This window comes from Mirounga leonina, unplaced genomic scaffold (genome assembly GCF_011800145.1).
Source record: "Mirounga leonina isolate KUSES-001 unplaced genomic scaffold, KU_Mleo_1.0 Mir_173, whole genome shotgun sequence".
In the NCBI taxonomy this organism is placed as follows: domain Eukaryota; kingdom Metazoa; phylum Chordata; class Mammalia; order Carnivora; family Phocidae; genus Mirounga; species Mirounga leonina.
The window spans coordinates 48,491,512-48,517,706 of record NW_023270447.1 but is presented as its reverse complement, the minus strand read 5'-3'; the positions used below and the strand labels follow the sequence as shown (position 1 = coordinate 48,517,706).

At 44.6% G+C, this 26,195-nt stretch overlaps 1 protein-coding gene across 1 annotated transcript in view; it reads right to left on the bottom strand.

Moving 5' to 3' along the window:
* DAB1 (DAB adaptor protein 1) overlaps positions 1-26,195 on the bottom strand; it is a 581,991-nt gene that overhangs the window by 370,521 nt on the left and 185,275 nt on the right. The window lies entirely within an intron of this gene.

Below are 26,195 nucleotides of genomic sequence, written 5' to 3'. Positions count from 1 at the left end.
GTTAGGACAAGAAATGAACTTATACCTAGGAGGTCAATCTCATCTTATAGTCGGGGAATATTAATTTGCTGATACGCTTTATGCTGGAGAGTTTAAAGGAAAATTGGCATAAGTGGTACTACAAGATTTCAGCCTCTTTTATGAGGCTGAGCAAGAACAGTAAAAAGGAAACTGTTTGAGCCACCATATTTTATTACACGAAGGGCTGAATCAGAAAATTGAAACATTAATAAAATATTTTCTACATGGACTTTGCTGATGAAATAACTAGCTTCATGCTTTTATGAAGATCTAATATGTAACAGTCACGTTTAAGGGCAGTGAGTCCCTTTTTGTAATTACTAATAGGGATGGTTTAATTACACCCGTAAGTCCCAAGATATTGCTGCAATACACCAGCTGGAGACTGAAGTACCCACTCTCCACCAGATTCCTAGATTACCTGAAGTCTGACATGTAAATCCCATCAGCTTTGATTCAGATACTTGCAGGAAGGGGCTTAGGCAATATATCTTTTGCCTTATTCATAATAAAAAATAATCACAATAGACGCATCGATTTACTTACCTCATTCGCTCTCTAGGGCCTAGTTACCATACTTCCCAGAGAGGAGAAATTAGCTTGTGAACATACTGTTACAAACAGAGCGAGGCCGGCACAAGCCAAACACCCCAATGCTTTCATCATTGGAAGACTGGGCCCTCCTTGGGGTAAGGGAATGGTCCCATTAAATGACAAAAGCCTGCCAAGTCAATGGGCAGCAATTCACAGGACAAAATATCCACCCCCTTCCCCCACAAACTGGCTTTCCTAAGAAGAGAACCAGGGGAACCAAAGATGCTTCAAAGATACGGTGCAGTGCACATCAACAATGCAGCGTGTGCCTGCCTAACACGGTTCCCAACTCAGCGGTAGTCCACGTAGTTTACTGGGGAGCTCACCTCAGCTCTGTACACACCTAGGCCCAGAGCTGACCAATGAGCATGAATTCTGCTTCCCCAGCTGTGACCACAGGGACTGACTCAGGAATGAGAACTAGTTCACCAAGAGCCAGTTCTAGGCCATTCTGTGGATCTGTGGGGGGGAAAGTCCTCTCTACTTCTGCTAGGGGCTGGGCTAGTAGGATGGAAGCCTAGATTACTGGCGGCCGTCTTTGCCACTCTTTTGGGAGAACCCACTAACAAGGCCAAGGGCAGGGAGAACACAAAGCGGACGTTAGAGCCCTCAGCTCTAACCATGCCGGCAGCCAGACTGCACCTAGATCTTGATACGCAAACCAAGGAATTCCCCTTTAGACTGAAGTCATACTAAGCTATGCTCTTGTCACTGACAACCTGAACAGTCCTCACATCAGCAAAATTTAAAATTCAGCTTCTGAGTTACCATGGTAGCCGCCACGTGATGTATCCTCTACCAGCCCTTGGTCAAAATAAAAAGAATGTACACGTAGAAAGGGAAAATCCAGTATTTAAGTATCTGTACCAGATGATTAAAAGAAAAGGCCAAGGACTCTGAAAAACAAACAGGGTTCTAGAGGGGAGGGGGGTGGGAGGATGGGTTAGCCTGGTGGTGGGTATTGAGGAGGGCACATTCTGCATGGAGCACTGGGTGTTGTGCACAAACAATGAATCATGGAACACTTCATCTAAAACTAATGATGTAATGTATGGGGATTAACATAAGAATTAAAAAAAAAAGAAAAGAAAAAGAAAAGGCCAAAAGATAAAGCTAGATGTTTCATAGATAGGTCTGTCTAAAAAACAAACCCGAGCCTAGGTGCACTCTACTCTTTGAACCAGAACAGCATAAGCCCATGCTGTGCAATATGGCAGCCACGAGGTCACGGGGTGATTCAAACTAAAACTAAATAATGTTAAAAATTCAAAAAACATCAGTTTCTCGGTCACACTAGCTGCATTTCAAATGCTCAGTAGCCATGCATGGCTAGTGGCTACTATACTGGACAGAGCAGATATAAAACATTCCCATCCATCACCGCCAAGAGTCCCGATGAAGCATGCTGGCAGGAATCCTGCCCATTTCAGATGTGAGACGCAGTCACTATACTAACCAGAAAATCAAGCTGCCACAAAAGATTGATGAACAGAGATATTCATCAAATAATTATTTATAATAAAAAAGGACGAACAACAACTTAAACATGCAAAGGAAAAGTTAAATGAAGATTCAGGTCTGTAAAGAAATCTAACTGTTAAAAAAGGATATGTAGAGAGTGTTTCTTAAAGAGATATGGGAACAAGATGAGTTGTTCTTTTTTTTTTTCTTAACAAAAAATAGTGCATTGACCACATGAATTCCACAAAGCTAAATGTTTGTAGCAAAAAGAATAGAAGACATAAGCATATAGCTCATTTTTTAATGCATTCTGTGCACCAACTAATGAGCTACATGCTTCATATGCATTATCTGGTTTAATCATGAAAATATCAGATAAAAGAGATAATATCCATATTTCTATTTCACAGGTGAGAGAAATAAGACTTATCAAGAATAAATAAAAGAAGAAGCCTGGATAGAAACCCATATTCATCTGACCTCAATCTCTAGCCTGTTTATCTCTGTAACTCAGAACATTAACAGAGACTGCTTCTGGGTAGAAATATTATAAGTGACTTTTTTCCTTTCATATTTCTTGTGTTTTCCAAATTCAATAAACAAGGGATTATTTCTTAAGGAAAAAAAGAAAACATTCTGAAAGAAAAATACATTAAACCCGACTACAGCCACTACATGGTTAAAAGGAGGCTGCTGTATGCAATGGATCCGTGCTGAAAACGGGTTAATTATGAACACCAGGAGCTTTCATATTCTGCTGAAGCTTCTGTTCAAATCTAATTTCTCAAAGTATATTGCTAGACGCTAATGAAAACCCAAAGAGACACACGCATTCAGGAGATGGATAGCCAATGAATTTTCTGTTGTTTTTATAGTGAACAACTTTTTTATATCCTAACATTTTTATGCCAGCTATGAAAAAGATAAATAAATATTTATGACATTCACTCAATTCCACAGTAACTACTAAGTTGCTTATGTTCTCACTCTGGTTTGAAACGTGCATATTTTAGAGGCTGGGAGTCAAGGCTCAACCCTAAATGAGAACGCCACAGAACGCTGTCATTTACAGACCCTAAACCCGCTCATTTGACTCACTGCGGGGACTTGCCTTGGTGGCAGGACATAACAGGCTTAACCAAGGCAGCTGTGGAGTCAGACACACACAAACCTCAGTGCTGCCCAGCAAACAGCGAGGAACACACTGAGAGTACCATGGGCACTGGTTTTACCCTGTATCAGAAGCATTTGATCAGGAACAACAGAAAAGGTGACTGAGGAACAAAATGAGGACAGATCTCCCCCATCCAACTGTCTTGCAGAAACTTGCCCTTACCAAAAATGGCCCAATTTACCCCTTGGTATATTTACTGAACTTCCATTTGAGAGAGATTTATGTAGTCATAATATAATAATGATCAAGAACAGGCGAGAATCCACCAATGGGTGGTTCCTGAGTCAAAATCAGCCCACGGGCCAGTTATCTTTAGCCTACAAATGTTGTTTTTTTCCTGTTGTTGTTTAATTAATTTAGTGCCACATTTTTAAACTGATGAATTTCACATTTAAAAAACAGATTTCTTGGGCTGCCCGGGTGGCTCAGTCAGTTAAGCGTCTGCCTTCGGCTCAGATCATGATCCCAGGGTCCTGGGATTGAGTTCCGCATCGGACTCCTTGCTCAGCGGGGAGTCTGCTTCTCCCTCTGCCTGCCGCTCACCCTGCTCATGTGCTCCCTCACTCTCTCTCTCTCTGGCAAATAAATAAATATTTAAAAAAAAAAAAAAATACCAGATTTCTAGCTTTTCTTGAAAAAGCTGAAGACCTGGCTGCTTTGGTCCAGCACTCTCTTATTGCAACCCCTGGCTGGAGCTGAACAGTGGCTTACCCAGTGCCCCCCAATGCCTCTCCTGGACTGTTCCACTCAGCAATGTCAACTATCCGGCCTTTGTAGGCACCTGAGCTTGCAGGTCTAGTCATAGGAGGCCCCTGAGAGACCATTAAAATCCACCATACCTGCCACATACACATCCTCATTTCACCTAAGTAAATATAACCACATTTCTCCTTACCCAGCTTGTTCACCCTGGGTAAGAGGAGAAGGGTGAGACCTGCCCAGGAAAGGCTGTTTCACCACCATCCACCCAACCACCACCTCAAGGCTCACATGGCAACAAGGTGCTCCATGAGCTGGAGTACCTGCTTACCTTCATGGCCTCCCTTTCCCTGGCTCTGACCACCCTGCCGTTTATGATTTGTTCATACCAACTCACTTATGGCTCCGCAAACATGGAGGTGCCCATGTCTACCTTTACCGTGGTCCCCTGACCTAGAACATGCCTCCTCCGTGCATTTGTCGATTTGAGTCTTCCCAGCTAGACTACACCTGCTGTCACATTCACCCAGCACAGTACCTGGGACATATTTACTGTAAGAAAGATCCATCAGCAAACTCCAGCTCACCATCAAACTGCTTAGCTTAGATGCTAGCAAAATTCATCCCTCCGCTAATCCTACTTTTTTTTGTTGTATTTAGCCACCGTGGTGTCATCTGTGCATTTGGGCTTCACAGACCAATCCTCAATCTTGAGAAGAAAGCCTATGTCTTTTACGGCCATATCCATGGAGCCCACCACTGTGCGAATACCCTGCAGGAGCTCAATAAATACTGAGTAAATGAGTGAAGGGACAGAGCACAAAGTACTTCCCCATAAACCATTACTCCTTGTAATGGACACAGAGGTAATGACCCTCCTCCTCCTCCTCACCATCACCCTCCTCGTTACTATCATCCTTGCCACCAGCACACCGTCTCCAGAGAGCAGAGACCCAGTGCCCACAGCTTTAGGCAAAGGCGCCGGGGTCCAAATGCACACCTCTGTGTCTAACGTAGCTGCAGTGTCGCCAAAGGGGTGGGAGGGACCGGCATCCCAAGGACCGGGATTATGCGACGTGCTGCCGCCTACTTCTTCACACCCTCCCAATTTAAAAAACAAAATGAAACAACTGCAGGTTTAGATCATATCCAAGGCATAGTTGCCATCGTATCAGCAACCTGTAATACACCTGGAAGAGAGCTGGCTGAATAATGGAGGCATAATTCAATTCTGGTACTGACATGCCTGACGTCTTTACCTACAAGACATATCTCACATCTTCTTCCTCTGGAGTTTTCTGTAAGTTATGGATTAATAAACTTTCCCTAAGAATGCAGCCTTATTAATCTTGCAAAATACTCGGAAAAAGAAAATATTTTATTATGCCCATGGAAAGTGAATTATGATAAACAAAGTCCCATGTGTGCTGACAAGAAATAAAGTTGCTTTCTGCAGCAAATTGTATTTGTGATCCTGGTTGTTTCCTCTCCAGTCAGATTTGGCGTAAACAAAATAACAACCTGTGCGGATCCCGATCTGTGAAGACAATAGGGGCCACCAAGGTCACAGACAACCGTGACCCAATTTCTGAGGGGAGAAAGAAAATTTGCACGGGGTGGCATTTCGTCAAGCCCCTCCTCTGAAAGCTGGGGAAAAAAAAAAAAAAAAGCAGAGGCACAGAGAGAGGAGGTCTGCCATCATTCAACTATTACATTCTCGTCATGATATTGAAGAATGCCCTTTCAAAGGGAATAGCTGTGTGACTTGGTGCAATCCACCTTCCTGGTCTGAAGGCGGAGGGGTGAGGAAGAAAGGACTGTCGATGCGCACCAGGCACTGTTCTAACTGTGTTGCCTCTCTCCCTGTGTGTCTAATTGTGGCAGAACAATTAGAACAAAAGTGTGAATAAGAATTCATTTTCCAATGGAGGCTCCAAGAGTTCAGGGTCTTGCCCGTGGCCACAGGCCTAGTTATTACTCAAACCTTGGTTTGACCATCTGTAAAATGGGGATGGTGACACCCACCCTGTCTGTCTGATAAGATCAAGAGATACCTGAATGGTTGTTGCGTGAGAGAGTGTTTGTGTTATGTGTGTACATGAAATGCTACAAAAATGTAAGATGACCACAGCTGGAGTGATTTACCTGTATATTCATTCACCTGCTGGCTTCCTTCATTCCATCTAAGTGTTGAGTACTTAAATGTCTGAGGCAGCCAAAGCTTCAGACCTAAAGCAGCATGCACTGCAAAGGGAACATAAGCGGTAGCAGCTCCACGATGAAGCCCTTGGTGACCCTGAGACATGTGAGCCAGCTCTCCAACCTCAACAAAGTCTCCACATCTAGGGACCATGTGGGCTGTTGGGTCAGGCTACCAAGGAACCCCGCTCTAGCATTCGGTGATCCCAGAACGGCTATGCTGTTTGCTGTCTATGACTGGGCCACGCTTCCACTCCTTCTCCCTCTGTCACATTGAAATAGAGAGTCACAATCCAAAATTCCTGGGACCTATGTGTTCAGAATGCAGATTTTATTGTGCAGTTTAGAAAGGCAGCATGTCCCATGTCATACACTTACCTTTTAGGTATTTGGACTATCCCTAGCTGGGTCTGGAGTGAACCCCCCTCCCCGTAATCAAATTCATTAATACCTCTCAAGCCATATGTATGACTGTTCACACTCAGAGAGATCAATAGAGATTATAAGTAGTCTCGTGTCCGTTCAGGTCAGATCAGGTCTTGCCACTCAATGAATTATAAAAATACTTGGACTTTTCAGAGTCTTCTAAATTTGGGAACCGCGGAAAAGGGACTGTACGGTCCTACTGTTAACTGTTCTACTCACCAGGGCACTTGACACAGACGTAGCTCCCCCTGGCAAGATGGAGATTCAATGCCAGGGGTCCCTCTCACCATTCGGCAAGGGAGGTGGCATGGGACAGCATGGGAGGGCAGCTAAGAGGAGGAGCAGGGCTTCGCTTCACATTCTCGAGCTCTGCAATGTCAGTAAAGACTTATGTAAGAGACTAGGTTTCCTGGCATCGGAACTAGTCCTTTGCCTGCTTCTCTGTGACCCACTCCCGGCCCCTTCCCCTGTCCGCTGGGTGTGGCAGGAAGCTGAGCCCAAGTCCCATTCCCAGGCTCCTTGGCCAACTGACTTCCGGTTAGGGTCACTCAGTGGGGAAGCCCGGCAGGAGAGGCGGAGGAGAAACCAGGGTATCTGTCTCCCTCTCTCCGTCTCTTTCTGCTCCAAGGCGGCATCCCGGGCAGTGGCCCAGTGTCCTCGATGGATCCCGCCCAGCACTTGTGGGACCTGCTCCCACCGTGCAGCCTCTGCTATGTTTACAGCGGCCCCAGTTCCTGGGCTCCGGGACCAGTGCCCCTTCCCTTTGTGCCTGTAGCTTGAGAAGGAGCTTCCTGCTGCCACTCCGTCCCACTCTCAGCTCTTCAGACACGTGTGTGATTGTAGGAAATCTTTCCTGTGAAGTCTCCTCCTGTATTAAATTCTTCCTATTAAGCTACCTGGTATGTGTCTCCTGACAAAACACTCACCAACACAGCGTCTACTGTTAACACATTGTTACGACCCCGCAGTGTGGCTGGTGCAGTTTTGGGGTGTGTTCAGGGACAGTGCCCAGAGACACTCTTCCCCCTGACACCCAATGGTTGGCAGAGTTTCCATCTTTAAGCTGTAATTTTAAACCAGCTGCAGACAACCCACGAAGAGAACAATCACCCATGTAAAATACCTATGTTACCAGGGGACTGGGCAAGGAACTAACAAAGTCTACCTCCGGACTGCTCCCCCAGATACTCCCTCCTCCACAGAAACAATGCATGAGAGAGGGAATAAAGCACACTGCAGCAACTGTGCAAAATCACGCTACAGACCTTTAAGTTGAGAGCCCTTTTGTTGTTGTTGATTTCATGCAATTCCTTTGAGTTGATGAAAATGGAAGGACAACAAAAAAAAAAAAAAAGGAAGGAAAAGAAGAGAGGGAGAGAACAGGACAGGAAAAGCACAGTTTGGGAATAAAAGGAGCTAAGGACATGTCCCAAAAGGAAGTATTTAAAATTATAACAGAAAGCCATTATTTTGTTTTCAAAGATTCAAAATAGCTCACTAAAGGAACAGAACACTTTTCCCTCTACTGCAAAGGAACTGCAGTAGGCATTATAAACTAGAAGGAGCAAGAATCTAAAGGTGGACTTCCTTGAAAAGCTAAGCCTATAAGGCATGAAAGACAAGTCGACAATGCCCTTGAGAAACTCTCAATCTTGAGAGGAATCAAGAGAAACAGACATGGAGCCGGACAACAAAGACATAATGAAGTATGGTGTTAAGAGTCTGAGGCTCCAGAAGCCTGAGAAAGATACACATGCCTGGGAAAGGCAAGCAGAGGGAGGCATCAAACTTGTCTAAGCTTATGCTGTATGATCCATATTTTTCTTTTTTATAAAGGGCGATGTCAGTCCATTCTCCCAACCCCCTTCCTCCCAGCCCCTTCCTCTCCCAGCCATGTTGATTTATGGCTACTAGAATCAAGACTTCTCTCTCCACTGATACATTTGGAGTAGTCAAATGTATACAGAATGGTATCTGACCTCACTCATATGAACCCACGGATAGCAAAGAGAAAATACAGAGTGTTATCAGGGTAACCAAGTGATCAGCTTCTCCTTCCCTTAATTTTGCTTTAATATGACATCCTCTTTTTCATCAACCTAAAGTAGTATAACACATATTATCTTCACCCCAGAAAATACAATGAAACATGATGACAGGATGTGAGAAAAAGGGGAAAGAGGTACAACAATCAGCAAGGGGAGAAGAAAAATTTGAAATTTTATCCACACCAGTATCCTAGGGGTGACTTCTGGAGAGAAATGAGTATCTCCTCTAGGTCTTCAAATACTATTTGAATACTATTGAATACCATTCAAATAAATACTATTTGAATGGGAAAAAATGATTGGGAGTGGGCTTATGAAAGAATTAATAACATAAGGAATTCCAGAGAAAGAGAGACACAGACAAACAGCAACAGAGAGAGGCGGGGAGAGAGAAGGATAGCAATCAGCAAGTAATCATCATCCCACGGGCCATAGGTAGACATCTGTCCTACTGTCCCCATTTCTGCAGATATGTTACAATGTCTATGCGTAATGGTGATTCCTCAAATAAAAAATGCTTCAGTATTTCACTACATGATCAACATAATATACTTGAGGATGGTAAGTCAAGGTGGTGAGGTGGGAAGAATACCGATATGGGTGCAAGGAGTCCTGGATCTCTATTCCAGCTCAGCTTGATGTCTTGACGTATCTTTTCCTTTCCCTACACCTGTGGCTGCTGGAGGTAGCAGCAACATTCACCGGCCTGAGATGTGCCTGGAAAGTTGAACCACACCACAGCTACTGGCCAAAATTTGGCCCTCAGGCAACCAGATGACTATGGCTGGCCTGAAATGCCAGACCAGTGTATCAGGAGCCAGACTCTGGCCCCCAGCCCCCGGATCATTTACTCATGCTAGACAGAGTGTCTAACCAGTGAAGGTCTTTGCTATCCCCGCACACTCCAGGGGAAAACCAGAGACATCTTTCAAAGACCCCTGCCACTTGAACAAGGTGACTGTTACGGGGTTTGATCAAGTCCTCGGAGCCCCATTCCTCACTTCTGCGTTCCCAATGGGCCAATGGGACAAAGGACATCCCCTGCTCTGTCCATCTGTGAAGGAGGGTGGAGGCTGTTCTGGGCATCAAATGAGAGCATATAAGACATCTAGTAACTTTGGGCGCCTGGGTGGCTCAGTCGTTAAGCGTCTGCCTTTGGCTCAGGTCATGATCCCAGGGTCCTGGGATCAAGTCCCGCATCGGGCTCCCTGCTTGGCAGGAAGCCTGCTTCTCCCTCTCCCACTCCCCCTACTTGTGTTCCTGCTCTCGCTATCTCTCTGTTAAATAAATAAATAAAATCTTTAAAAAAAAAAAAAGACATCTAGTAACTTTTTTTTTTCTTTTTTTCTTTTTTTTAGAGAAAGAGAAAGGTTGGGAGGGGGAGGGGAAGGAGAGAGGGAGAGAGAATCTTAAGCAGGCTCCATGCCCAGCGCCAAGCCCGATGAGGAACTCGATCTCACAACCCTCAGATCATGACCTGAGCTGAAATCAAGAGTCAGATGCTTAACCAACTGAGCTTCCCAGACGCCCAAGGCACCTAGTACTTTGTAAGCAGTCTGTGAGCACCACTTTTTCTCCTCCCCTCCTAATGCCCCACCATCCAGAGCAAGAAATACAGGTGGGATATGATGAAAACTAATACATAATTAGAAAATACAATCTTTAGAGATAGTATTTACAACAGCAACTACTAAAATATAAAGCACCCAGAAATAAATCTAATAAGAGTACATACCTTTATGAAGAAAATTCCAATCTGTATTGAAAGACATTAAGAACACAAAAATGGAGAGAGTAGCATGTTTATGGCTGGAAGGACTTAGTGTCATAATGATATCATCTCCCCAAATTAGTCTATAAATTCAATGTAACTCCACTCAAATCTCAAGAGTATTTTTGTGTAACTTTAAAAGTATAGAATAAATATGGAAGACAAAAAGCCAAAAAAAAGCGCCAAGACATTTCTGGAGAAGGACATTGTGGGGATTTGTCCTGCCAAATACCAAGGCTTATTATAAAGCTATAATAATAAAGAAATGTGGTCTGGACAAAGAGTGGACAAAATATGTACCTTGAAAATGACCCTAAGTGACTGCATGACTCTTTTATATACGGAAGAAAATTAGGAATAAAATAAATTGCTACCTCACACCATACACACAGACACACACACACACACACACACACACTCCACATGGATTATAGAACTTAAATGTGAAAGGCAAAATAATAAAACTTTTAGAAGATAATAACGGAGAATATCTTTAGGACATCAGGGTAAAAAAAAAAAAAAGACTTTCTTAAAGACATAAAATGTACTAACCATAAAAGAAAAGATTGATAAATTCAACTACATTAAAATTACTAAGTTAGATAGCAGAAGGTTGGCAAGATTCCAACATGTATGTGGCCTATAAATCTATTCAGCTTCCCAAAGGAATATATTACAGTAACCTTTTTGCATTCACTATGTTCTAACAATACACACCATAGCTCAGATTCAGCATATGGTTGGCCCATCTTTGACTTCATCCACAATTGGATTACTGGCACTTCTGGTTTAATTTTCATGTCTGAATGGTTGTGTTTTATATTTAGAACTTTTGTGAGCATGCATATAATACTGCTTAGAATGTGTCCTCCGATTCAAGACAAGCACCGCCATGTGCCATCATCCTAGTGCACGGGCATCTGCAGGCAATCACGAGGGGATGGCAGTCTATGGCATCTCGTCCTGACCCTCTGTGCACTGTCTGCATTGTTGATGGTCATTCAAACCCAAAGCTGATTCTCATTCTGCTATCTCCTGGAATTTTATTACTACTCCTAAAACTCCTTGGAGAAATCAGTACTGGCGAAATCAAGGAAAGAAAATCGTGGGGGTGGATTATCAGCCGTGATCAACATCCAGCCCCACGGGAAAAACTCATCTACTATCTCCCATATAACCATGATTTAGTACAAAAAAATGTCTCCTCCACTGAGACTACAGGTCTTCCACTTTGTTTGTCCTTTCTTCCACTGTTTGTCCTTTCATTCTTTCTGCCACGCATCCCTCAGCAATATTCCAATGTTCACTACATGTTGACATGTAAACAGTAGTAATTCATGAATACAGGCTAGTATAACATAAAAGGAAAATGTCTCCCAAATGACATATGTTTCAGATGGAGCTTTTTCAAGGAGATGTCCCTCACATGTATCAAGAGAGATGCTTGTGTTGGCATGACTATGCCTAATGTCACACCCTGTTACTTAATAGTAAGTTATTTCTTGGGGCCCTAAGGATAAACCTTCAAAGTATTTAGTGTCTGGGAACTGAGTAATTAATTATATTGTCATTTACAAATATCCTTTTTTGATTGAAAGCACTTGGGAGTTATTCTTCCTGTAATGGAAGAGGATAGCTGCTTTACTGAATCACCTATTGTAATAGGGCAGATTTGGGTAAGTAGTTATCGTTAATGATTCCAAACGATGTCAAGAAAACATGAAAAGGACTTGCAGTCAATATTTGTTAACTATTCACTTAAGATCCAGATTACAAAGCAAAACAAAAAAGCAACAAAAAATGTTTTCAAGATCTCTGATCACAAAGAATTTCAATATTGTCAATGAAAAACAATTACTTTACCTCAATCTTTGTAACCACATGAACTTAAAGTACCACATGAGAGTGGACACATTTAATTCAATTCAGCAGAAATTTATTGAGCACCTACTACATTCTAGACACTATTAAAAGGAGAAGCTACATTTCCTTCTTCTGAAGAGCTTATAAATGTCCTTTATTCCAGGAAAATTCCCAGGTGGAACAACTATTTCTTTATTATCTCTGTAGTGACTAGCTAGAAACTGAATGAGAATTCAATGGCATTCTGTTTCTTCCAAAAAGAATATTCAAAAGAATTATATGGAATGATAAACACCCAATTTAGGACAGTGGTAGTTACCTCTGGCAGGAGGGAAGGAAATATGATCAGGGAACGGGAGGCTTCAACTGTATTTACATGGTTTTATCTCTTAAGCTGAGTGTACTTAGCTTTTTTCATACTTTTTTTACTGTACTACTTTTACTGTATTTTTATACTTTTTTGTATGTCTTACATTTACCATACTACATTTCAAGTCACACATATTACTTTTATGATAAAATTAACTCCACTTCGTAAAAATCCTAAATGATTACCTACAAACATGTTCCCCACTCTATCTCATAAGACACGAAAAAGGGATCCTTGAAATCAGGGGGCTTATGGCAAGTAAGTTTAAAAGATCTTAATGATTTCAATGAGTTTTCTTTTTCTTCTTTTTTTTTTTTTAACCTGTAGGAAACCTCTGAAGCTTTAACATGTCAGTAAAGTCCATGTCTTAGTAAGTTACGTAATTCAATGCTTTCCAAATTTGGGGGGCATAGAACTTTTCTCCATCTGAATGTTCTTTTGAAATACTCATCACCATCTTGGGGAACCCGGGTGTTCCTTAGGACACAATCTGGAAAATGCTCTACAAAATAATCCATTTCAGTCACATATTGTACATAACAGCCACACCCAACTATGCCTGTCTCCAAACCAATGATGAACCTTCATGCCCACCTATCTTTGCCCACACAGTTCTCCCAGTCTGGATGCCTTCAAGCCCTGAGAAATTCTGGCTCAACCTTCAGCTTCCAGCTGAAATGCAATCTCTTCTTTGAAGCCTTCCCCTCCCTTTCCTTTCTTCAGATGTAATAAATTACTCTCCTGGAAGCTTCTAGGGCTGGACAGATATTTTCTGTACCGTATCTCACCCTGTGGCAGTAATTTATGCATGAGGTAGAGTGCCTAGATGGCAGAGACTGCACCCTTGCATCATGGTACCATTCACAATGCCGGGCACAGAGCCAGAGCCACAGCCAGACACAAAGTAGGTGCTCAGGCAATTATGTGTTAAACGGGCATAGAAGCGATGTCTACGTGCATGACCGGAGTTTGCTTCCTCAATTTCCCAGAAGAGCTCAAGACATATTCGTAACTCTTCAGTCTTTACTAGCAAATGTGACACTAACAAAAGTAAATACAAACCGATCCAAAGACTGGAAGAGAGACAAACTCTGAGACAAAAACAAGAAGAGACAAAAGAGGGGGAAAGGAAGACTAACTGATGGACCAACAGATCACAAGTGTCCAGTCAAGAAACAGACTGACCAACAGAGAGAGTCAGAAATTGAATCTCAGAGCCAATATACCAGGTTGAAAATTTTGCAAGACTCACTGCAGGTGGTCAACATGGGCTGGGGTTCACCCTGAAGTGTCACACCTGCCTGGCACTGCCCTGCTCTCATTTTTATCCCCTAAGCTAAACAACCCATCTTGACCATCACAAAACTTGTATCATTTTGGCTATGAGTTGTTCTATTCAGCAGAATTTTATTTCTGTTTTCCTTTCTTTTTATGAGAATCCCCCACTGGCATTGTAGATTGGTTATATGTCGGGTTCAAATAAAAATAATAATAATAAAAGCAAGCTGGCAGTTTCTCTCCAATAGAATATACTGCATATTTCATGAAATAGAAGCCAGAGGAGTTTTATGATTCCTGAACCAAAACCTTCCCATATCTGAGAACTAAGTGGAAGAAAAATACAAAGAGCATCTCACAGAAAAAGAAACCCAATCATTTGCTCTCCAACCTAAGGCAAGTGTTCAAGTCATTAACTGACATATTGTGTGTGTGTGTGTGTGTTTGTGTGTTTAACATGGGTTCATATCCTGCTTTGCATTTCACAGACTGAGTTCAGTGCTAGTTTTCATGGACATAAGTGTACTTTCCAGAAGAGGGGTTTTCTTTTCCTATTGGACACTTTTTTCAGTACAGAACATCTGCCTGGCTCCTGCTCATAGTCTGGCAATACCTCTCCTGGCCTCAAGGTTTATTTGTACTTCAGGCTACTTCTCTATCCTGGTATAGGAGACAATCTGGTCCAGAGGAAAGAGCAGTGGACAAGGAGCCCAAGAATTCTGGGTTCCAATGGTGTCTCTCAGCTGTAAAGTCATATGTTTCCTCCAACCTGATTTGTTTTCCAATCTGTAAATGGGGAGAGTTGACTGTTCTACTACTAGAATCCAATCAACTAAATAGTCACTTTATTTTCCTCAAAACAGTTACTGAAAAGGGCAATTCCATGGAGATTTTAGCATTATGTGTACTTCCCCATTTCCTTCACAAAGAAGGTAAATGTTCAAGGAAATATTTCCAATAAGCTAAAAAAACAAACAAAAACACCAAAACCTTTCTCTGAAATCCTGAACTATATCTCTTTCTCCCTATCTCCCAGTTAGGAAAAAAATAAAAACAAAAACGGATACTGTTAAGATACTTAGGCCTCAGGATATCCATGACAGAGACCTTTTCATTATCAAAGGGAAGAATGTGGCTTTCATTTGAAGGATACCATTCATAGCTAAGTAACATTACATACTCACTACTGTTCTAAGCACTTGGTGTTAATTCCTATAATCGTCACCACAATCTTAGGTGGTGGGTACTGTTGTTTTATTATAAAGGACACTAAAGCATGGAGAAGTTAGAGAGGTCGGTCAAATCCACGCAGCTGACACGGCTGGTGCTAGACTCAGGCAGTCTAGCACCCAAGTCCAGACTTCTAACGACCTGTTATGCCACCTTTTAATTTTAAGAGTCTCTGCTTATCACAGTTGGTAACAGACAACAGCAGTAATGCAACTTCTGTATACCTACTTAATACTTTAACAGCACAGATGTGAACATACTGACCAATACCTATCATAAAGTCCCAAGTGTTCAAAATGTCTACCATCAGCCCAATGCCCTGTTGATAACAGAACAACACTCATTTTGTGTTTTAGCATCTGACTTTGGGAAAAATCTACAACTTACTCCTGCAGGAAGTCTATTCCATTATTCCCTGTTAAGCTTTACAACCGCCGTAAGAGATAGCTGGGATCACCCCTCCACACAGAGGCAGCAGTGGTTAGGACAGACCCTGGAACCAGAAAGCTTGGATTTAAATCCTAGTTCTAGGGGTGCCTGGGTGGCTCAGTTGGTTAAGCGTCAACTCTTGATTTCGGCTCAGGTCAGGATCTCAGGATTGTGAGACTGAGCCCCACCTGGGGCTCCATGCTGAGAGTGGAACCTGCTTAAGATTCTCTCCTTCTCCCTCTCCCTCTGCCCCTCCCTGCTCATGTGCACTCTCTTTAAAAAAATAAGTAAATAAACAAATAAATAAATAAACCCAGTTCTATACCTTATTGGCTTTGTGACCTTGGACCAGTTACCAACTCTCTGTGGGCCCCCTTTTCCTTATCAATCAAATGGGAAAGAGAATACAACTATCCACCTCCTATGGTTATTTAAAGATTAAATAAACTAACACATGCAAAGTGCTTAAAAAGGTTCCTGACTCTTAGTAAGTGCTCCAAAAAGGTAAACTATACCTCTTTTATTAATAAAAGAGGTGATTTACTGAACATCACAAAGTCAGAAAGTACCTGGATTTGATCCTGGCCTTCCAATTCCAAATACCCTCTCTCTTTAGCAGGACTCCCCGCTATGACCAAAAGTTACCATTCCCTTGAAATCCAATTATATGCCAAAGCGCCCAATGATACCGTTTTCCCTATCAAATTGCTCAAAGGACATACAATGTAGATAATACCATCCTTGTTTTGCAAATAATGAAACAGAGGTTCTGAGAGATCAGGTGATTTATCCTCAATTACTTAACTCACCCAGTGCACACTCTTTGCCACAGTAAGCCCTAAATAATATTGAAAGTCCTGACAACAGCCTTCGATGTATGCAATTTTTTAAAGTGCCATCTAAAAGGCATAAACTGTGATTTTCTTGCTTTGTTAGCTTTATTAGTTTGAGGGATTAAATTCCTGCAAAAACCAAAATGTTTGACTTGAGTGAATTATCAAAATGAAATGCTGCTTCTTCATCTGCCTGCAGGGTGGCTCCAGGCATCCGAAATCCACCAAATGCAATTTTTAGGAAGGGTCCTATCAGGTACCAAGCCAAACTCCCACCTCTTTAAAGGAAATGACTTTGGAGGGCAGAGGGGAGTGAAGAAGCAGATTCCTCTCTGGTCTGGGGAAGAGAACAAGAACAATAAGTGATCGCATCTCTTCCCCGCAGCCTCCCACAATGGTGTGTCTTGCAAATGAAACATACTGCGAAACAGCTTGTGAGATGAGCTTCATCAACAATAAGTAATTTTTATTCAGATTTTATTGTTGAATACAATGAACATGATTAAATGTTTCAGATATGCCTATTCAAACCTTAAGCAAACCACCAAGAAAAAAAAAAAAAAACTAGTAAAAATCATCCTCTAAACCTGCTTTAGGAAGAGATTTAATTGCCAACTTGATGCTTAGAACTGAATTCCCACTTGATAGCTGCACTGCTCCCAAGAAGACAGTTAGCATCCCACCTTGGCCTCTGCTCTCATCCCTGTCGATCCCCTCAGCGTCGCCAAATAGTTACAATGTCAGTCTTTCAAATCACTGCATTTTGAACTAACTAAACCTTTATGAGGGCCTCTGTGTATGGAGAACAATAGCACTTCAAAAGCTATGTCTGCGAGTTCTTCAATACTCCATTTGAATGCTGGGGTTTCAATCAAGGACATCAGCAGACAATTTCTGATTGCTTAGAAGTTGACTTTTATACAGCTTTGATTAGGTTGCCCTTCTCAATAGGAAATCAAGAAAATCTTTGATCCCTTTCAGATTCCAGAATTGTCACCAAGCCCTGTCAGGACAGGAAGTGAGAGATGGGGGAAAGGGGTTGTTGGGGAGTGTTCCTACTCCAGCCCAGCTCTCCTCCCCTTCTCCCCCCACCCTCCCGCACATCTATCTTCTTGCCTGTGCAATTCAGGGTTCCATCCAGAAACACTCATCGTTGAGATAATAAAAACAATGCGTGCTAATTCAGGGGGTGGAGATGGTTTATAATTTTATGGATTTCCTAAAGACCTATAATTGGCACATAAATGTACAAACGTGAACCGGATAATTAGGGGGTTCTGAACGTAAGTCACCTTTAATTTATGTGATTACTTGAAAACATGTTAAGTGTTACGAAGTGTCAGCGGAACCCCCACAAGGCCTTTATTCAAAACCATCAACATTGTGAAAGTGCGTGGAACCGGCCCGCAGGAGGGGAGCAGGAGGGCTGCAGACGCGAGAGCAGCGGTAACTCGCTGGAGCGGCGTAGTAGCATCCCTCCCGGAGGACTAGCCCGCCCGCTCGCCCAGCTCCGGGGCAGCAAAAGGCGCACCCGCTTCCGCAAGCTTTCCGCTCGCGGCTCTTTCTAACGGATCTAAGCCCGGGCGAGCGCCGGCCTCCAAACGCACCCGCAGGCACCGACCCACGCGGGCACGCAACCACGCTCGCCGACACGCGCGCGAGCGCACGGATGCCCGCTCCGGGGCGCTCTCCGCTCCGCCCGCCGCCGCCGCGCCTCGGGCTACCGCCAGCGCTCGTTCGCCGAGCGCCCCCGGCCTCCCCACCCCCATCCCATTCCTTCAGACTCTCCCAGCCCAGGCGGAAGTGCCCAGGCAGACCCCCAACAATGAGAACTTGTGTGATGCAGTTGGGGGTGGCGGGTAGTTTAGAGTGAAACATACACAATCTGGCGGGTCCGGGAGCAAGCAACGCAGGAGCCAAGTGGCACCAGCCTCTCCAAGCAGCTTTCCCTCGTGCCGACTCGCTCTTCCCCCACCCCCGTCCGGTCACCCTCACCACCAAGGGGGGAAAAAAGGCGCTTTAAAAAAGTGCAGAGAAAAGACGCGCCCTCCCACCAGGGGTCTCAATAATACTCCGCGGGACGGAACCAGCCAGGGAAGGAGAGTCCCGGCTGCAGCATCCCCCTCCGTTTTGAATTTACTTTGTACACTCATCCCACGGCCCCTTTCCGACTCGCGACACAATCTGCCCCCATCTCTGACTCCCTGCGTCCAGGTTCTCTCTGCCTCGGGTTAGGGCTTCTCTATGAGCCCAACCACAGGCATTTTAAAGTTTCCCCAGTAGGAAAAACAGAAACAAAAACAAAACAAAAACCCTGAGCTCTGCTTCCCAGGCACAGCCTCGAGTCTGGAGCAGAAACCAAGAGGGGCGAGCCAGGAAGGAGAGCTAGCGGGGCGGCGGGGAGCTTGGGGGATGGGACAGAGCGGGGAGCGGCAGAGAACGGAGTCGTCGGAGGACTCGGGAAAGGCTGGGGTCCGGGGAGATGCGGGGTCCAGCTCCGAGGGTGTCTGCGAAAAGGCAAGGGTGAGTGGAAGAGACCCGCTTGTTCGACAGTTCGGGGCAGAGCCGTAGCTCCACCGATGAATAGGGAGGAGGGTCCGGCCGGGGGACGCGGCTAGTGAGGCAGGGAGATGGGCTCGGGAGCAACCGGGAGGTTGTGGAGTGGAAAGGAGGGCTCAGCGGTGGATAGAGCCGGAATCGCGGCAGGGGGGAAGGAGCAGGGGGTCTCGGAGAGAGACGAGTGTTTGGAGTGAGGACGTCTGGAGAGAGGACGCGCGTGGTCAGAAGTAAGGAGACTGGGGGTGGTGAGGGAGAGCCAGGAGGAAGGAAGAGAGGTCGCCCCCTTACCCCCAGCAAGAGGAGGGAGCGGGCGGAAAACTGCAGTCGCCATCCCCGCAACACCCCAGCCAAACTCCCACGACGGGCGCCCCAGGAGCCCTCCTCCGCGCCCGGGGCCCCAGCGGAGCCATCCGGCGCCCGGTCCCTCCCGCCCCCGGCGCCCGCCCGCGCCGAACTCGGGCGCTGCGCTTGCCCCCGCAGCGCCTCACCTCCGCTCGCCGAGAGCATCCTCCTCCGCTGCCGCAGCCGCGCAGGAAGCGGCTCCCCATGCCCGGCGGGCGGCGGCACTCAGGCGCGCTCTCCAGCCCGGGGAAGCCCCGGCGAGCGCCGCGCTGGGTCCATCCTCTCCGGGAGCCACGGCCCGCGTCAACGCTGGGGGAGGAGACCGCCCCGCGCGCAGCCCCGCCTCCTCCCGCGGCCCCCGTCCCGTCCGCCCCCGCGCCCGCCCGGCGCTCCGCGGCGTAGCTCACCTGCCGGCTCCCCGGCCGCCGCCTCCCGGCCGCCCGCCCGCGGCGCTCCCCTAGCCCCGGCCTCGCCGCTCCGGCTCCCGCTCCCGCTCCCGCCCCCGCCCGGGCGCTCTCGGCGCCGCCTGAGCGCGCTCCGAGAGCTAAGCCGAGTCGCGGCGGCGACGGGGAGGAGGCAGAGGGAGCGAACGAGCGAGCGGGGGCGCCGCGGTTCGCGGTCGCGCTTCTGGAGCCCCTGCGCTCACTCCGCATCTCGGCGCGGACCGAGGCGAACGGAGCCGAGGGCGTGGGGTCCCCGCCCAGCCGCGTCGCGGGGAGCGGCTGAGGGAGAGACGGGGTCAAAGCTCCCAGCCTCGGCTTTCACAAAGTAGCCAGTGTTTTTCGCCACCATCACCACCAGCAGCAGCGCCCTCCCGACCTCCCTCATTTCCCCTAGGGTCTGCTCTTTTATCCGAGCCTCCAAACTTAACGCACTCCCAAGTACAGAGTGCCAGCGGGGGAAAGCCAGAGGCGGTGCGGCGACGGCCGGTGGCCCCCTCGCCCCTCCGCGGGAGGGGACGCTAGCTCTCAGCGGCCAACCCTGGTTCCGCAGCCCCGCGTCTCCACTGAGGCTCCCCAGGAAAAACTGGGCAAGGGGAAGGGAGAAGGCTTGCATCGGTCTCGTTGCCGTCAGTCCTAGGAAGGGCCTCACGCCCCAGAGGGTATGCGGGCCCGTCCGCTCTCCCCACTCGCGTTCTTAGAATGCTCGGGAGAAGAGAATCTGCGGATTCGATTCGAACTTGCGACCTGCACGGGGGAAGGCCCCAGCCAGGACACAGTCAGTTGCTCCCTCCTTCTGGCCCTAGTTTACAAAGAGCTGCCAAGTCGCAGAAAATACCGTGTTGGTCTGAAATTCTTCTACCCTGAGATTGGGTTCAACTCCAGTAAATGTCTGTTGTGGTATAACCTGTTTCCAGGCGCCAGAATGCCAGGTGTGGCAGAGAAAAAGTCAGATCAAGTGCTGCGCATGGGAGCAGGGCCCGAAAAGGGAAGGAAGAGGCAGGCAAGAGTTCCTCAAAAAGTTGAGTTTTATTCTTTTTAGGGGCCACACTCCTGTCCTCCAGCTGTGTAATAATAAAACTAATGTAGCAGATCTGGGTGGTGTTTTTTTTGTTTGTTTGTTTGTTTGTTTTTCTCATAGCTTCTGTCACTTACCCATGAAAATTTAATGAAGCATTTAGGGTTATTACCCCCAGAGTCAATGGGCTAAAAATATTTAGCCTAATGCACTCCTTGTGGAGCCAATACGTCCATAGCTGGTACATACAAAGTCATCGAGAGACCCTCCCTTTCTGCACAAAATTCACGACCCATTAAACTTATTCCGTAATAACAGCTTCTGTACAAATGGAAGCCCGAGCAAAGGCAGGCTGTCATGCTCCTCCTGAAAAGGTAGCAATTTACATAGAGACAAAAAAATTGGTGAGGTCATTGGCAGGATGCAATCTTGCTAGAACAGTTGATCAGAGGAAACTCCCAGCAAGGTGGGAGGGAGGTGCCACCCTTGGTACTACGGTTTCTATCCACTTCTGGATGTGACCAGCACATCTAAAGGCGAGGACCAGGGAAAGGCTCAAGTCTCTCCAACTTTTCCAAAGTTGGGAAGAGTTGCCACCAAACGCTTACGATTCATTTAGTAGGAAGTTCAGGCTCACCAGGCAACTCTATTAAGATTAATAAAACACTTCAGTGTCCTCATCTATAAAGACAGACCCCAGGGGTCTGAACTGCAGAGAGAGAAAACAGGAGACGTGGACAAGTCAGAGAAGACCTGGTTGAAATAGGGGAAGGGAGTATATAAAACAGGCACCACAGATATCTGGGACAAATGTCAGACCTTAAGTAATGGAACACAGGTCTAACTTTTCACTGACTCTACCAAAAACCACTGAAGTTCTTCAATGCTTTGAAGACACCCACGGGACATCAAAACCACTTACTTGCATTTTAAGACCCTGCATGTAACATTCACTGCCTCCCTCTGTCCTCCACCTCCTTCTGTTTTCCAGTGGGGTTAGGATTACGGACTTTGAAGGGAATGCAGGACACTGAGTTGGCCAAGTAATAGAAATGGAAGAGGTTCGTGTAAAACTCTCTCTCTATTCAATGTTGAACAAGGTCAACCACAGAAACTGGGCAAATTCCCATGACATCTAACAGGGGCAACAAGCTGCAGCTGTTCCCAAGTCCAGCTGGAAGAAAATGTGATACATAGATGGTAAGTGCACATAAGCTGCTCACCAAGGACTTGGTGAAGACACTAATAGTCTTCTGGGTTAAACCAAACCAAGTCTTAAAGCACTATTTTAAGTTACTATGCTAAACGTATCAAGAAAGAACACACCTATAAGGGTATTGTTTCCTCTTCTTCTCTTTTAATAACAATGTCTTTTCTACTAAGTGTGGCATAAAGAAAAAAATCAATAAACAATCCTTTACCATCTACTCTGAGAAACAGCAAAGTAATAAGAAGAACGGCAAAGATGTATGCATTGCTTATTATGTTCCAGGCACTGTTCTGGGTACTTTCCATACATTAACTCATTTGATCTTCATGACAACCCAGGGAGAGAAATATCCCTTTTAATGTGTACTGGATAGACTGCCAACTTTGGAATCTGATGGGCCTGAATATCTTTGACAAGTTACTCACCTTTCTGCACTTCAACATTCTCCATTCTACTATGGTATTACCTGCTTCATGAGACACCTGCTTCATGAGATCGCTGCAGGTATTAAGAGAAATAATGTAGTGGACATGGCTAGCACCAAAGAAATCACCTAGTAAACATTGGTTCTCCTTCTAGAGTAGCACCAAAATAGTTCATTTTAGATCAACAAGCATTTATGGCATTCCTTTTATATATTGGGCTCTGTGCTAGGCAATGGAAATGACGATAAATCAGAAACAGACCCTGCTTTTTAGGAGCTGTGAGTCAACTGAATAAAAAAGCAAGGGCAGGGGCGCCTGGGTGGCTCAGTTGGTTAGGCGACTGCCTTCGGCTCAGGTCATGATCCTGGAGTCCCGGGATCGAGTCCCGCATCGGGCTCCCTGCTCGGCAGGGAGCCTGCTTCTCCCTCTGACCCTCCCCCCTCTCATGTGCTCTCTGTCTCTCTCATTCTCTCTGTCTCAAATAAATAAATAAAATCTTTAAAAAAAAAAAAAAAGCAAGGGCATGGGCAGGTGGATGGGCACAAATGGGTTTTATTGAACTTCACATAATTCATCCCGATGCATCTGATTCTCAAGCTACGCAGACAGGCAGCCTGTATGAGTACTGTTTGAAACTGACCCATGAGTAAAAGTAAAATCAAATGTCAGAAATCATAAATTCAATTAGCAGTAATTACTCCTCCAATGAAAGGAATGGGAAGTAGCTCATTTTGTATATTATATATTATTTAAAACTCAGTTTATTCCTATAATTTTTTCCAATAAATAAATAGATTTGTGCCATAAGCTCTGGGGGTTTCAAACACAAACTACATAGCCACTGTTTATCAAACAGTTTCTAGTGCTTGAATATGCCAGGATTATGCTAATATTTCTATACACATAAAGCTCTCAAATTAGTAAAATTTTGAATAATGTTCAGTAGGAACATTTCCACCAAGTTTACTAGAGACATCATGTGTTCAAAGTATAGTAGCATATAGATGCACAAAATTTCAAAGGTTAATACCTAAAATATAAGCCTCGCACAGGCCCTTTCACTCAAGTTCATGTTAACACTCAGATTCTATTCCTTTACTCAAAAAGTGTTTGCTGATTGTTTACTCCATACCAGGCACAATGTTCAGCATTGGCAAAGAAAGAAAACAAAAAGCAAAACAAAACAAAAACAAAAATAAAACTTGTTCTCAAGCAACTCATAGACATATGAAGGCCATACGTCGTTATGCTGCATTCCAATACATGCTTTGGTAAAATTAAGTACAGTATGCTAGGGGAACATCAGATAGGAGCATTTAACACAGGGTAGGATGTTAGGAAGATTTCATGAAGGAAGTGATATCATCTCAAAAGATAACTGAATAACCAGATGAAGCAGGGAAAGGTATTTCAGGCAAGAAAAGAGAATGTGTAAATTCTTTAAGGGGGGGTGGAGGGGGGTGGATATAGTTTATTATATATAGGGAAGTGACATAAACAAATTTTAAAGGGTCTTGTTTGCCATATTCAGGACTTTGGAATTTACTGTGAAAGGGGTCAGATTTTTTAAAAAGCAGGAAAAAATATTTTGCAAACCATACATTAGCCACACATTTCAGATATGTTTCTTACATGCCCTGGACTCAAGTAAGATGCCCAATTGCTATTTCTCTTCTGAGGTTAAAAAAGAAAAGAAATTTCTATAAGGCTTCATCAAAATAGAAGTTCCCTTCTTTTATGATGCTGGCCTTTCTTGACCCCAGGGTAAGTTTGTGTGGCAGTATTATTACTAAACTTGACTCTGGTTTACAGTTGCTATAACTAGGCCTCCTTTTATTTTTCCAAGGAGGGGGTGGAGGAGACTAGCAACACTGCAATTGTTGTATTTATGCTACCAATCTGCTCTTTTTAGCTAAATGCACAGTAGAAACAAAGCGGAGAGCTAAAATGATCATCAAAAGGCTCTTAAGTTTTAACACAAACCCCAATTTTTTTTTCACTCACAAAATGGAGCTTAACATGATGTTAGTACTTGAAAATAGGAGGAGACTAGAAGCTATCAGAAAGACCAAGTTTCCTGTGTCTAAGGAGTATGAAAACAGGGAAGAATCAGAATGCCATAGGATATAGTGCTATGTATTTTGTGGCTACTATGTTCAAGTTATGAGAGATACTTCCTTTTTTGCCTCTCTGTACCCATTCCTCCTTCACTGGTAAACACCACTCAGATTTTGTTGGGGAACCATTTCCCCCACCCAGTGGTTTGGTTTCCATTTAGTTTTGGTAGAGCTGACCAGACCCCCAGCTCCAGGGATAGACAGGTGCAACACAGCTGTTGGCCACAATTCAGGGATGGTCCAGTCGACCTCTATACTTTCACTAGAGCAACTAGGGAAAATGCTTTCTCCTTACCATTGGCCCAGAAACTGGAAAGATGGTAAGCCTGTAACTGAAATAACCCATTCCATAAGAAAAGCCTTCAGAGATCAGGGAAATACAAATCAAAACCACAATGAGATACCACCTCCCACCAGTCAGAATGGCTAAAATGAACAACTCAGGGAAAAAACAGGTGTTGGTGAGGATGCGGAGAAAGGGGAACCCTGTTACACTGTTGGTGGGAATGCAAACTGGTGCAGCCACTCTGTAAACAGTATGGAGGTTCCTCAAAAAGTTAAAAATAGAGCTACTCTACAACCCAGCAATTGCACTACTAGGTATTTATCCAAAGGATACAACCATAGTGATTTGAAGGGGCACATGCCCCCAATGTTTATAGCAGCAATGTCTGTAAGGGCCAAAATATGCAAAGAGCTCAGATGTCCATCGACAGATGAATAGGTAAAGAAGATGTAGTGTAGAGGCGCCTGGGTGGCTCAGTCGTTAAGCGTCTGCCTTCGGCTCAGGTCATGATCCCAGTGTCCTGGGATCGAGCCCTGCATCGAGCTCCCTGCTCTGCGGGAAGCCTGCTTCTCCCTCTCCCCTCCTCCTGCTTGTGTTCCCTCTCTCACTCTGTCTCTCTCTGTCAAATAAATAAGTAAAATCTTTAAAAAAAAAAAGATGTGGTGTGTATATATATAAATATATATATATATATATAATATAATGGACTATTACTCAGCCATCAAAAAGAATGATATCTTGCCATTTGCAACAACATGGATGGAACTAGAGAATATTATGCTAAGCAAAATAAGTCAGTCAGAGAAAGATAAATACCATATGACTTCACTTGTATGTGGAATTTAAGAAACAAAACAGATGAACTTGGGGAAGGGAAGGAAAAATAAAATGAAAATAGAGAGGAAGGCAAACTGTAAGAGACTCTGAACTCTAGGAAACAAACTGAGGGTTGCTGGAGGGAAGGTGGGTGGGGGGAAAGGGAGAATTGGGTGATGGGCATTAAGGAGGGCACTTGATGTAATGAGCACTGGGTGTTATATGCAACTGATGAATCACTGAATTCTAACCCGGTAACTGGGGATACAGTGTATGTGAACTAAATTGAATTTAAATAAAGAATTTTTAAAAAGGAAAAAAAAAAAAAGAAAATCTTTCAGAGAATAAAATGAACAGAGAAGAAAACAGACTAAGAGGAGAGAAAATAGAGATGTATGAGGAAACTCTTGAAGAATGTCAGTTTAGTCATGCCTGAAGCTGACTACCATCCCACCACCCAGATTTTTCAATATGAGCCAAAATATTCCCTCTATTACTTAAGCTGGTTTGGATTAGCTTTTTTTCCACTTTTGGCCAAAAGAATTCTAATATACCATGTATTGTATTATGAACTTAATACTTAAAG